This window comes from Bidens hawaiensis, unplaced genomic scaffold (assembly GCF_021521415.1).
Source record: "Bidens hawaiensis isolate Kalapana, Puna unplaced genomic scaffold, B.hawaiensis_p1.1 tig00419582_1, whole genome shotgun sequence".
NCBI classification, from domain to species: domain Eukaryota; kingdom Viridiplantae; phylum Streptophyta; class Magnoliopsida; order Asterales; family Asteraceae; genus Bidens; species Bidens hawaiensis.
The window spans coordinates 125,785-139,864 of NW_027504908.1; the positions used below are offsets into that span (position 1 = coordinate 125,785).

Here is a 14,080-nt window from a genome sequence, read left to right on the forward strand (position 1 = left end):
ATTAGTTATGAATTTAAATGAGGAGAGGTCTCCAGAAAAAAAATACATTCACGAGTAGTAGAGAGTTATAATTTAATGGTAAACCTTTGTGTAGACTTACAAGTAGTTTACAGGACATTGAGCTAGTTATTGGAGAATTCGACATGACAAAAGTGGTGGTGGGGACACCACCCCACCATGGTAACCCCCAAAACGACACCGAAGTTGTGTGGGTGCCGAACGACTACAACTTTAGCTAAGGTTGGGTTTGGGTTACGTTTATGTCAAGTAACATGTTTAGTTATATATTTTTAAGGGTTTTATGTGAGGAACATTGTTACTTTAAGATGGTTAATGATTTTCAGGTCTAAATATGTTAAGGAGTCATTTTGGATGCTATTGGATGCAAGGCGAAGGGCAAAGAATGCAAGATAGTGAAGAATACATGTGATGTTACTTTGTGTGATAATGCGTATAAATGTTTACTTTTATCTAGTTTCATCATAACAATCAAACAACAATGAATTATTGATTAGGAAATGAATGCTTATATGTATATATATAAAATACATCATAACATTCGTTTAGACAGGTTAAATCACACACACTTTAAAATTCTACACACTTGTTCACAACAAAACTAGAACCCTCACAAATAAAGAAAAACACCTTATCATACACATAAACAGTGGACCCTAAGTCCTAACATAACATAAGTGATACATTATTCACAAGTACTATAGAAACCATTTATTTCCCATCTCCACCAATCACCATCACGGCCGACCCACCCTTTTTCAAATTGATGACTAATGGAAACTAAAATGGTAAACAATCAGAAATGGAGTGTATAAAGTCAAAGCCAACTTCCATAACAGTAAAGCCATGCACAAAACACTTAATACATTTCAAGAGTATATTTTACATTATATTTATATACTTTACATTAAATTTATTCAAAATAAAACAACGTTTTATATAGTCGGTAATCGTGTAAAATATATAGTCGGTTATTATATCTAATAAAAATACTCGATTGATTAAATAACGTTTACAAACTCAAGTAAATGCATATTGATGATCACAGGACTGGTTCTAGAGTGAGTAAACTCAAGCTATGGTTTTAAGTTTTAACCTTAACTTAAATAAGACCTTCAATTTAGAAAAAAAAAACATACTAAATGTTAAAAACAATAATTAAGTTATCTGAAAAAACAGATATATTTGTGGTTAGTTGCTTTACTTTGTAACAATAAAGTTTAAAAAATACCCTGAATTCTCATTTCATTTTGGGCCATCTAAAGGGTTGGGCCGACCCGGTCATGATCTTGTTTTTCACAACAAACAATGGCTTAATTAGCATTTTTAACCAAAGTATAAACTGAAAATATTTTTTATTTAAAACAAAACACCCTTTGAAAGTTGTCACTTGTCATCAAGATTTGATCAAGTTGTTGTAACATGTAACATACTAACAAAACATTTAATGAAATGGTTAATATAAAATATTCAATATTTAAATTGGAAATGACAGGAGGTTGGAGGGGTGGGGTGGGGTGGGGGTGGCATGACTACTTCTTCTTTTCTTTTGCTTTTGAGTTACCATCACTACCACCACCACCACCACCACCACCATCTCATCTCTCTTGTGCTTGCTTACTTTCCATTCCATTCTCTTTGACAACATTCTCTTTCACATTCTTTTCCCACTTTTCTTTTTATTATTATTTCTACAATCTACCAACCTTTCATCATATATCATTCTTTAAAACTCTCTTCATATATATTGTAATATACTTGTTTGTGTTTGATGATCTTGTAATATTCTAGGAAAGATGGTAAAGTTTTTTATTTTTATTATTTTATGATGATCATGAACTTTGAATAATATTATGTTGTGTTTTGTGAAAACAAGTTTGATGATCATATGATGAACATATGTTAAATATTGTATTTAGGGAACTCCGGTGAATATTATCGTTGGATCACACGTTTGGGTAGAGGATCCGGAAGTTGCATGGATCGACGGGGAGGTGATCGATATAAAAGGGAATGATGCTACAATTGTTACCACAAATGGGAAAACTGTAAGATTTTGTGTTCATTGGATTCTGAATGTTTATGTACAGTATAAGTTATGCTTTTGTTTAAAGTAACCACACCAAAAAGTTGTCCTAGTGTGATATGTATAATTGTGTTATTTTTAACAATCTTAATCACATATATGATTAACCGGCTGTAATAAAACGAGCAGTACTAGATGTTTGAACGCGTTTCTGCTATTTAAAGTTGTGGTAACAAGATGATCATTTACTTGAGAATTTAATAAACTTCAATAAAGCTTCAATAATTTAAGGAATTATATGAACAAAATGTTGAAACCAATATATAATCAGTTTTCCAGTGACGGGTTGTCATGGTTAATAAGAAGCATAACATTAACATAAATTACTATGTTTTTTTCAGATTAAAGCAGATATATCAAACATATATCCTAAAGACACGGAAGCACCAACAGCCGGAGTAGATGACATGACTAAATTGGCATATCTTCATGAACCTGGAGTGCTTTACAACCTTGCTGCCCGGTTTGCTCTCAATGAAATATACGTAAGTCGATTAACTATAATTATAAAATTTAAAACTATTCTGTTACTTTGATCAAAACTGATAAAACCGTTATTTGTGCTACAAACAGACTTACACGGGGAACATTCTAATAGCCATCAACCCTTTCCGACGACTACCACATTTATATGATATTCACATGATGCAACAATATAAAGGGGCCACTTTTGGAGAGTTAAGCCCGCATCTTTTCGCCATTGCAGATGACTGCTATAGGTACCGTCACACAAAATATAATACTTATTTAAAAAGTTAAGCTTTTTGAGCTGCTTCGACCGACTTGTTTGGAAACTCTCGTATCAGGGCCATGATTAACGAACACAGAAGTCAGTCAATCTTGGTGAGTGGAGAAAGTGGAGCAGGTAAAACCGAGACCACGAAAATGCTTATGAGATATCTTGCTTTCATGGGAGGTAGATCAGGTACAGAAGGAAGAACAGTTGAACAACAAGTTCTAGAGGTGTTTAATTTATAAAACTTTGATTATATTTAGTTAAAAAAGAATCATATGAGAGACTAATACTAATTAATGATATTCATTATCAGTCAAATCCAGTTTTGGAAGCCTTTGGGAATGCGAAAACTGTGAAGAACAACAATTCCAGGTTAAAAGTCAAGATTATAATGCATTCATATACATTTTTTTAGTGAATTAAAAGTTAGCTTACATAAAAGTTCACATGACCGAGTGTTTGTACCAGTCGTTTTGGTAAATTTGTAGAGATTCAATTCGATAAGCAAGGAAAGATATCGGGGGCTGCGGTTAGAACGTATCTTCTAGAAAGATCACGAGTTTGTCAGGTGTCTGATCCGGAGAGGAACTACCATTGTTTTTACATGCTCTGTGCAGCACCGCCCGAGGTGACTTTAACTGTTTTAAACACATGTGAACTGCTGCGAATGCAAAATATTGTCCCGAGTGGGATTGGTTTATGCATATAGTTATAATTATTATCTTTCAGGATGTGAAGAAGTACAAATTAGGAGACCCGAGAACGTTTCATTATTTGAATCAGACTAATTGTTATGAAGTAGCAAATATAGATGATGGAAGGGAGTATTTGGAAACACGAAATGCTATGGATATTGTGGGAATCAACCAGGACGAGCAGGTAGCGAAAATGATAAAACTGGTTGACCCGAAACGCTTTTTCATCAAAAAAGATTCAGCTTTTTAAATAGAGTTTGTGTGTAAAATAATTTAACCTTTTGAGTAAAATAATTAAGGAGGTTTTATGCACTGAAAATACGTTGTGAGAACCTTTCAGCTCTTTTGACCTGTTTCCTTTAAGCTAATTTAACCTGTTTCGAAAGTCAACCCATTCAAAATGATGAAATGGGTTGGTCGGGTCGACCCAAAACACTTTTTCACCAAAAAGTTTCAACACTTTAAAAATAGTTTGTGTGCAAAATAATTTACCTTTTCGAATAAAATGATGTAGGAGGTTTTATGCATCCAAAATACACTATGAGCGCCTTTTGGCCCGTTTGAAAAAGTGAACCAGTTTAAAAGTAAACAGATAGAAATTACTACCTGTGTATATAACCAACTTTCTAAAAGAGGAAATTTTGTATGCACTTTTGTAGGATGCGATATTCCGTGTTGTAGCAGCAATTCTTCATCTTGGAAATGTTGACTTTATCAAGGGAAAGGAGTTTGACTCTTCTAAAGTCAAAGATGAAAAATCACATTATCATCTTTGTACAGCAGCAGAGCTACTCATGTCTGAACCTAACTAACTCAATATGTTATTATGCAATTTTATAAGTCTTTAATGACATAATATGAAAATAATCTCAGTCATACATGTTTTCTTTCAGGTGTGACGCGAAAGCACTTGAACAATCATTATGTGAGCGTGTTATTGTAACTCCAGATGGAAATATTACAAAACCACTAGATCCAGAAGCTGCTGCATTGAGTCGTGATGCACTCGCAAAAACAGTTTATTCCAGACTTTTTGATTGGTAAGAAATTTAAAAAAAAAAATCCATCTTTGACCAACTTTGACTTGTTTGACCTTGTTGCCTTTTATGAACTATGACAGGATTGTGGACAAGATAAATAATTCAATCGGTCAAGATCATACTGCAAAAAGCATAATTGGAGTTCTTGTTATTTACGGCTTTGAAAGCTTTAAGGTCAACAGGTACATAATGGCAGTTGACTAGTTTCATTGACTTTTTAACAGTCAACACAAATATAACCTTATGAATTTGCTTCATGTGATAGTTTTGAGCAGCTATGCATTAATCTAACAAATGAAAAGCTCCATTTTAATCAGGTAATAATCCAAAGCACATAAAGTTTTTTTTTTTTTTAAGTTGCCAATTTTATGAATACAAATTTATAAAAATTGCAAAAAAAATATATTTACAGCATGTGTTTAAGATGGAACAAGAAGAATACACAAAGGAGGAAATCAACTGGAGCTATGTAGAATTTGTGGATAATCAAGATGTTTTAGACCTAATTGAAAAGGTATTTAAATGTTTTACAATTTTGCACCAAAGTATTACAGAGGATAAATAATTATATATTACTAATTGTGATTAATGCAGAAACCTGGTGGTATCATTGCTCTTCTTGATGAAGCCATAATCATTATTCGACAGTCCGACATGACCCGTTTTGACCCGTTTATTACTTCATCTGCAGCATGTTTCCAAAGTCAACACACGAGACATTTGCTCAGAAGATGTACCAGACATATAAATCACACAAACGGTTTAGCAAGCCGAAACTTTCTAGAACAAACTTCACAATCAACCATTATGCGGGAGATGTAAGCAGAATATTATGTCGTATTCATCGTTTATCATGCACATGATTTTAGTTTAATAATTTGCAAAGTTTCGATAATATAGGTTAGTTACCAAGCTGACCAATTTCTGGACAAGAACAAGGATTATGTTGTAGCAGAATTTCAAGCTTTGTTAAACAACTCAAAATGCTCGTTTGTAGGGAATCTTTTCCCGCCAGTGGAGGATTCATCTAAGCAATCCAAGTTTTCTTCCATTGGTACTCGCTTTAAGGTAATCCTAGTTTAAAGTTTTAAACTTTTATTTTGAAATTTAATATTATGAACTTTTGTTTATAACCACGATCGAAAAATGCAGCAACAACTTCAAGCTTTAATGGAAACACTGAGCACAACAGAGCCACATTACATTAGATGTGTAAAGCCTAATACGGTTTTGAAGCCAGGAATATTTGAAAATGACAATGTTTTGAATCAATTAAGATGTGGAGTAAGTTTCGAATATCCAACGTGATTAATAATTAGTTATACTTATGTAATGGTTTATTTAAATTTGTTAGAAACATTAAACATACATTTTTTTTTTGTGATAGGGTGTGCTAGAGGCAATTAGGATAAGTTGTGCCGGATATCCAACAAAAAGATCTTTTGATGAATTTCTGGAACGGTTTGGAATGTTGGCTCCAGATGTTCTTGATGGGTAAATATGTAATTATGTAATAATGTTTTGTGTTTAATGAAAAGAAATACTTAGCAAGGGTTAATATGCAGTTCTGATGAGAAGTCAGCATGTGTAGCAATTTGTGACCGATTTGGATTAAAGGGTTATCAGGTACTAACTTATTTAACTATAACTACTTTTATATAACTTAATAAAGGTAAAAAAAATATTCATACCAGTAAAATTTTGAACATTTCAGATAGGAAAAAGCAAGGTTTTCCTTAGGGCTGGACAGATGGCAGAACTAGATGCAAGGAGAGCCGAGGTTCTAGCAACAGCTGCAAGAAGAATTCAAAGGCAAATCAGAACGTATCTCACACGAAAAGAATTCATTATCCTTAGAAAGGCCACAATCAATATGCAAAAGAACTGGAGAGGTAATATTTTATATTGTTATGCCAAATCTATATATATGTATGATTTTTTACCAAAAGTATGAAATGAAAACTTTGCGAACATACAGCAAGACTTGCACGTAAGCTGTATGATTACTTAAGGAAGGAAGCTGCATCTATACGTATACAAAAACATACACGTGGAGGTGCTGCAAGAGAATCATACAAACTTTTACAAAAGTCTGCAATTGTTATTCAAACTGGGCTTAGAGCAATGGCTGCGAGAGATGAGTTTAGGCGGAGAAGAAGAAACAAAGCTGCAACTATACTTCAGGTATCGTATCTATCATGTTACTTAAAATATAGTTTTAATAAACTTAATCTTGGTTTTCTTGTTTTGCAGACGGAATGGAGGAGATATCATGCTCGGTCTAGTTATAAGAATAAGAAGAAAGCAACTCTTACACTTCAATGTTTGTGGAGATCAAAGGTGGCAAGGAAAGAATTAAGGATGCTTAAGATGGTGAGTGCATTTCTTTATCAGCAGAGTATAATAAATTAATAAATTAAGTGTAAAAGTTTTTAAATTTTTATTGCAGGCTGCACGAGATGCAGGGGCCCTAAGAGATGCTAAGGACAAGCTGGAGAAGCGTGTTGAAGAGTTAACATGGAGATTAGACTTTGAAAAGCATTTGAGGGTATGTGTTTTATATGTTCAATGGATAATAACATGGTAAGGCGTAATTAAAAAATGTGATATTCTAAATATTTTATTTTAATTGCAGGTTGATCTTGAAGAAGCGAAAGGACAAGAAATCACAAAGTTACAAAATGCTTTGCAAGAAATGCAAGTAAAACTGGAAGAAGCACACAATCAAATTATTCACGAGAAAGAAGCAGCAAAACTCGCCATTGAACAAGCTCCACCGGTAATCAAAGAAGTGCCGGTTATAGATAATACCAAAGTGGAGGAGTTGGAAAATCATAATCATGTACTCGAGGTATTGCCAATAATATAAAGTTTTCTATCTTGTTATTCAGATAATCTTGGTTACGTGCATGATAAATGATTTCAAAACACACACTATCGGTTTATGCGCAGGATGAAATTGTAGAACTGAAAAAGAGAGTTGAGGAGTTTGAGCAGAAGTACAATGAAGTTGAAACCGAGAGCAAAAATAGACTTAAAGAGTTGGAAGAATCACAAGCTAAAATCTCGGGACTTCAAGAGACCATTGAAAGGTAGCTAAACGACATTAATGATTAAACTCTATATATATTTAAAATATATATAAATTATTAAAGTTATGATTGTATCTTCACTATGTATTTTGTATGCGCATAAACAGGTTAGACGCAAACTTGTCCAACATGGAATCCGAAAATCAGGTTTTACGACAACAAGCATTGGTTGCTTCAACTAACGAGGAACTCAGTGAAGAAGCTGAACTGTAAGAGTACAGAAAACATTATAATTTTCTTAATAATGTTGTAATTCTTTAATAAAACATTAATGTTACACTTTATTTCAGCCTTAGAAGCAAGATTAAAGAATTAGAATCGGAGAATGAACTTCTCCGTAACCGACCAGTAGTTGTGGAGCAAGTAATCACCCCAATAAGCACCCCTGAAAAGCCATCACCGCAACTTCAGGTAAATATGACCGTGTGGATTTCCTTAAATGTGAACGGTTTACAATAGATATTGATTTAATATGACATTACAGAGTTTGGAAAATGGTCATGAAACAAAGGATGATTTTGAAACACCGCACGTGGAGCAAGAAAAGACAAAGGTAATATCGTTATCACAAACGAACGAATAAATTAGTAAAACTTATAACCATTTATGTAATATTACAATGCTGAAACAAATTATTTTTGCAGGAGTTGGACAACGGTATGTCAACTCTAACAAAACAAAAATCACTAACAGACAGACAACAGGTATGTATTTAAGAACGGTTATACTGTTTTTAAACTACAAATGAGACTGATAAATTTTATTTTTTATTGCTACAATTAGGAAAACCATGATGTTTTGATCAAATGTCTGCTGGAAGACAAACGTTTCGACAAAACCAGACCCGTTTCCGCATGTATTGTGTACAAAACATTAGTTCAATGGAGATCTTTTGAGGCCGAGAAGACACATATATTTGATAGAATTATTCACACGATTCGAGCCTCCATAGAGGTAGTATCACTATCTACTATTTTACTTAATAATATAACTTCATGTAAACCCACATTAATATTGTCAAATGCATTATTTATCATTAAAGGCTCAGGATAACATCGAAGATTTGGCATATTGGTTATCAACAACTTCAACTCTTTTGTTCCTATTACAAAGTACAATAAAAGCAAGCGGTTCACCTTACAAATCTCCACATCGTAACCGTACTTCACCGACCACGTTATTTGGTCGAATGACACAAGTATGTTCATGCTCATGTTCTTAGCTTGTTTAACCGAATACTTATTTAAAGTTTAAGAATTTATTTATCTTAATTATCGATTATCAGAGTTTGCGTACGTCTCCTATGGGAATGGGTATCTCTAGTGGGTATAGTGGAATGGAAGGCAAACCAAACACACAGTCAAAAATAGAAGCCAAGTATCCTGCACTATTGTTCAAGCAGCATTTAACCGCTTGTGTGGAAAAACTGTACGGAATGATACGTGACAGTTTGAAGAAGGAAATAAGCCCGTTTCTAAATTCATGTATTCAGGTAACATATTTGTAAAGACTTGTAAGCTGAATGATCACCAAAAACGGAATCTTGATCATCAAATACACTAACAGGCACCAAGGTCAACACGGGTCAGACCAACAAGAGGGGCGTCAAGAAATATTCTTTCGAACATTGTGGCAAAACAGCAGGCATCAATGATACACTGGCAAAGCATTGTTAACAGCTTGGATAACACTTTGGCAATTTTGTCTGAAAATTATGTGAGCAAAAAAAATTTAATTAATTTAAATTTGAAATTCAGCGTTTAATGCTGATTGTTTTCGTACTTAGGTTCCTTCAATTATCACAAGGAAAATTTTCAGTCAAGTTTTCTCATTCATAGATGTCCAGTTCTTCAATAGGTAATGTTTATGTACCTTTACTAAATACTTAAAAACTATGCTTTATTAATGCTGCTGAGAGTTAAACATTAAAATAGTGATTTTTATTTTTTTTGCAGCTTATTGCTTCGTCGTGAATGCTGCTCGTTTAGTAACGGTGAATATGTTAAGTCTGGTTTGCATGAACTTGAACAATGGTTGCTTTCTGATCATCATGGGATGAGTTACAGCACATAAGACAAGCGGTTGCATTACTTGTATGTTGTTGTATTGTTATAGCAAACCAGTAATTAAAAGATTAAAGATAGACCTAATATAATGTTCATGCAGGTATCACACCAGAAAACTCAAAAGTCGATGGAGGAGATCACAAATGAACTCTGCCCGGTAATTTAAATATTTAGATATAATCACCTAAGCATATAATATAAAACTATTAGAAAACTAATCTTTTCTTGCTTTCTCGATAACCTTTTAATGTAGGCGCTAAGCGTTCCACAAATATATCGTATCGGAACTATGTTTTGGGATGACAAGTATGGAACCCAAGGGCTATCTCAAGAGGTAAGAAATTTAATAATTTCACTAAATGTTTATACTTAACAAATTATGCATCAACTTAATAACTATTCATTTATTAAAGGTAATTGGCAAAATGAGAACATTAATGGCAGAAGATTCAATTAGCATGCCCAACAATTCTTTCTTGCTTGATGTGGATTCAAGGTGATTTAAAAAACAAACTCAAAAATATTATTTAAAATCTAAAAGACTAGCACAAAACTAACTGATTTTTTATATTTTTTTAATTATTTTTTTAACATAATGCAGCATACCGTTCTCTTTGGAAGAAATATCTCAATCTTTCCTTGACGTTGATTTATCCGATATCGACCCGCCACCACTCCTCCGCCAAAGATCAGATTTCCATTTCCTGCTACAACAAATAGATTGAAAAATCTTCAGTTACACACGAAAACTAGCAGGTAAAAAAACAAAATTTCTGCTGTAATTATTATATTATGATTGCAAGTCCCATTTTGTATCCAAGGGAGCTACAGATGAGTGCTAAGAATGTGACTTTTATTTTTTGTTCATTCTTTGTTCAGTTCAAACTTGGGTGTTTGGATTGAAATTTTTTGATTTGTTGCAGAGTATTATTGGTAGTGTGATTTGGAAGTGATTTTTGTAAAGAATACAAAAAGAGCTTGTATTTTTTTTTACGATAAGTGCGCGATATGTAAATCGTGTTTTTTGCAAGATGAACAAGAGATTTTGTTTTTGTATATGGCATTGAAGATTTGTATCTGTTTTTGATATTTAAGATGGTTTGTTGTTGTATCCGTACTTAATTTGTTTAAAATCAAATTTATAACGAATTTCTCAGTGTTGTAAAATCATTCCTGGGCGCCGAATTAATTAAAAATCGGACTATATAATCGCTAGTCGGTCAAAGTCGGACCTAATCGGTCCAAATCGTTTCTAGGTGGCCCAATGGATTTTGCCGTGCATGTGTATTCGATGAAATCCAGTCAAAGTCAGTCAAATCCAACTATTAATCACTAGTCGGTCAAAGTCGAACCTCAATCAATCATACCCAGTATAAAATCTCACCAATAGCAAAGCTATAAGTAGGGTCTGGGGAGGGTGGGATGTAGCCACACCGTACCTCTATTCAATAGAATAGAGAGGTGGCTTCCAGAGAGACCCTCAGCTCTAAAAATCATATGTATGGGAGAATATAAAAGCAATCAAAATTCAACAGTAATATAATTAATAATAACACTTAGTAATAATAATGATAATAATATATAGATATACTGAAATAATAATAATAAAAATAAAAAACAACAAAGAAACTACATAATATATGAAAAGAAAATAACATAATGGCGTGTGAACAAAAACAAGGTAAAGAGAAGCCCCCTAAGGTATTACTTTCTCCCTAAAAATCATTAAAATCACAATCCTATCCTACGTCTCCAAGAATTCCTATCCTCAACCATGTCCTCAGAGAGGTTTAGTTTTAGTCCTCTCATCCCAAGTCAATTTTGGTCAGCCTCTGCCCCTCCCGGTCAAAGTCGAACCTAATCAGCCCAAATCGTTCCTATGGATATTCGATGAAATCCGGTCAAAATCGGTCATATTTGATCAAAACTCAATTACTTATAAAATCGCAATCCTATTATTAATCCCCTCATAATCGGTACCCCACCGCCCAACTACGCACCTAGGGAGTTCTACAAACAATGAATTCTGACTATGCAGCCGATATCGCCGATATATCAGTGATATATCGGTTATCAGTCCCTTGGAAATATCAGTCAAAATATTGGTACCGACCGATAATATCAGCGATATTGACTGATATTTGACCCATATATCACCGTATTCCCGATATCAGTGTTTTAAGTCTTAATTATCAATTTTTAGTGTTTAAAGTCGTAATCAATTCTTACTTGCCACGATTGTTAGTGTTTTGCAAGTTACAAAAGGTTAATTCGTTAATGGTAGGAGACTAAACTGAATTATTGGTGTTAAATTGTTATATATATGAATTTTAAATGATATTAAAATAACCGATATCCCAATCTCACTCCGCATTAACTGCTTAGGAATTCTCATAATTTGAACACTAGCATTTGCTCAAATAACATATCACTCGTTATGATTTTAACCGCAGTTCAATTGATTCAAATCTCAACTATCTACAATGCGTTTGCTACCAAATCAAAGCAAAAACTAGAGAAAAATAGACACGTCGAATTGCAAAAAGTAATGGAAACCCTAGACAAAGCATACAAATTAAACTAACAGATTGTATTATACATAGAAAAATTGAGTGGTTGGTTACCTGCAACAATTGCCTCACAGGAGCCGCTCATTAAAAGCTAATATGAAACGGAGCTTAAACAAGTTTGAGCTCGAGCTGCTTTTATTAAGGCTCATTCACTTAATAATACCCAAGCTTCGCATATTAAGTGTGAGCCAGCTTTCGAGCTTAAATAAGTTTTCGCTTATATTTTGTTCGAACGGCTTTTAAAATATAGAAAACATAAAATAAACTTTTTAGTTATAGGGTAAAGTAAAAACATAAGGGAGACGGAAATGTGAAAATGATTTGTGGTTATACAAAAAATAATTCAAAAAAAAAATAGTTAAATAATCACAACTCAAAATATAAATAAAAAACGAAAAAAATTTAAAAATCAAAATGTTTTCCCTCGTTATTCCCGTACCAAAAAAAACCGACGAAAAGACACAATCCTGAAAAAAAAAAGACACGATGATGAAAATTAAAAAAAAGACACAATTATAAATAAAAAAAGACACAATAGATCGCAAAATATAGCACGATGTCAAACAAAATATAACATAATATAAAACAATATCAAGAAAAAAAAAAAGAAACAATGTCAAGAAAAAAAGACAAAATCAATGACGAAACTAAATAAAAAACACTTTGATAAACAAAAAGACACAATGATCTTTTTAAATTACTAAACTTTAACTCAAATATATACGATGAATACGCTGCAACTAATCACATAGTATTCCATCATAATAACCCATTCCAATCACCCGAATTCAAAAAAAAAATAGAAGGTGACGACAATGTTCCCAAATTACCCGTTCCTACATGGGTTTACCTAAAACCGCCCCCACCTCCCTTACAAATAAATACACATTAACAAAAACTTTTAAATTACTAAACTTTAACTCAAGTATATCGTATCGGAACTATGTTTTATGATGGTATTACAAATTGATGTGGATTCAAGGTAATTTAAAAAACAAACTTAAAAATATTATTTAAAATCTAAAAGAGTAGCACACAACTGACTTACTTTTTATATTTTTTATTTATTTTTTAATAACATAATTCAGAATACCGTTCTCATTGGAAGAAATACATTCAAGCTGGTTTGTTATTATATTTATATCCAAATTAGTTTGTTCCGGTATCAAATTTAAAAACCTTTTTTTCATTAATTGGACAACAACATTTGTTCAATTGGCATCTATATAAAACCATAATGTACTAATGGCAAACTTTATGGTTAGAATATTAATCGGGCAAAATCATAGCATTATGGTTATGTTGTAATGCATTCGAGTATGGCATTACAAATAGTTTAGGCTTAACAAGTTTTGTGTCTTGAACACACCATTAGTTTAAGAGCATGTTTGCGATTGAGTTTGAAAAATACTTATTGGCTTATTGTTGTTTTCAAAAAGCAATAAGTTAAATGTGTGTTGGCAATCACAATTTTTTTTTTATTTTAGCTATTTGAAAATGTTAAAAAACAGTTTTTCAAAAGCCCCAAATCTTGACTTTTCAAAATGGCTTTTTGAAAAAACCAATAAGTCAATAAACATTTTTCAAACTCAATCCCAAGCATGCTCTAAAACCTATTTGAATTTGTGTATGAACATGTTAAACATCTGTTAATAATGTTCATACCTATTTATATTTTTTAATTCTTTTTTTTTTTGGAAAATTGAATTCTAATAATCCAAATTATAATATTAATCTCAACTAATAATCTAACTAGTAGTAGTCCTAACTTTCAGTT

At 32.7% G+C, this 14,080-nt stretch overlaps 1 pseudogene across 1 annotated transcript; it reads left to right on the top strand.

Annotated features, from left to right (window-relative positions):
* Positions 1-1,736: 1,736 nt before the first annotated feature.
* LOC143609374 (myosin-12-like) lies at positions 1,737-10,574 on the top strand (annotated as a pseudogene). The gene is made up of 39 exons (XR_013149410.1): positions 1,737-1,817; positions 1,938-2,066; positions 2,446-2,589; positions 2,678-2,823; positions 2,911-3,067; positions 3,154-3,212; positions 3,309-3,468; positions 3,570-3,719; positions 4,195-4,331; positions 4,429-4,575; positions 4,656-4,757; positions 4,841-4,892; positions 4,988-5,089; positions 5,170-5,222; positions 5,267-5,393; positions 5,476-5,643; positions 5,728-5,859; positions 5,963-6,069; positions 6,141-6,201; positions 6,290-6,467; positions 6,554-6,759; positions 6,829-6,948; positions 7,025-7,123; positions 7,211-7,426; positions 7,528-7,667; positions 7,775-7,876; positions 7,958-8,078; positions 8,152-8,220; positions 8,312-8,371; positions 8,451-8,621; positions 8,710-8,865; positions 8,953-9,159; positions 9,234-9,383; positions 9,454-9,524; positions 9,623-9,760; positions 9,834-9,890; positions 9,987-10,067; positions 10,147-10,229; positions 10,335-10,574. The product of XR_013149410.1 is annotated as a myosin-12-like (transcript).
* Positions 10,575-14,080: the final 3,506 nt, after the last annotated feature.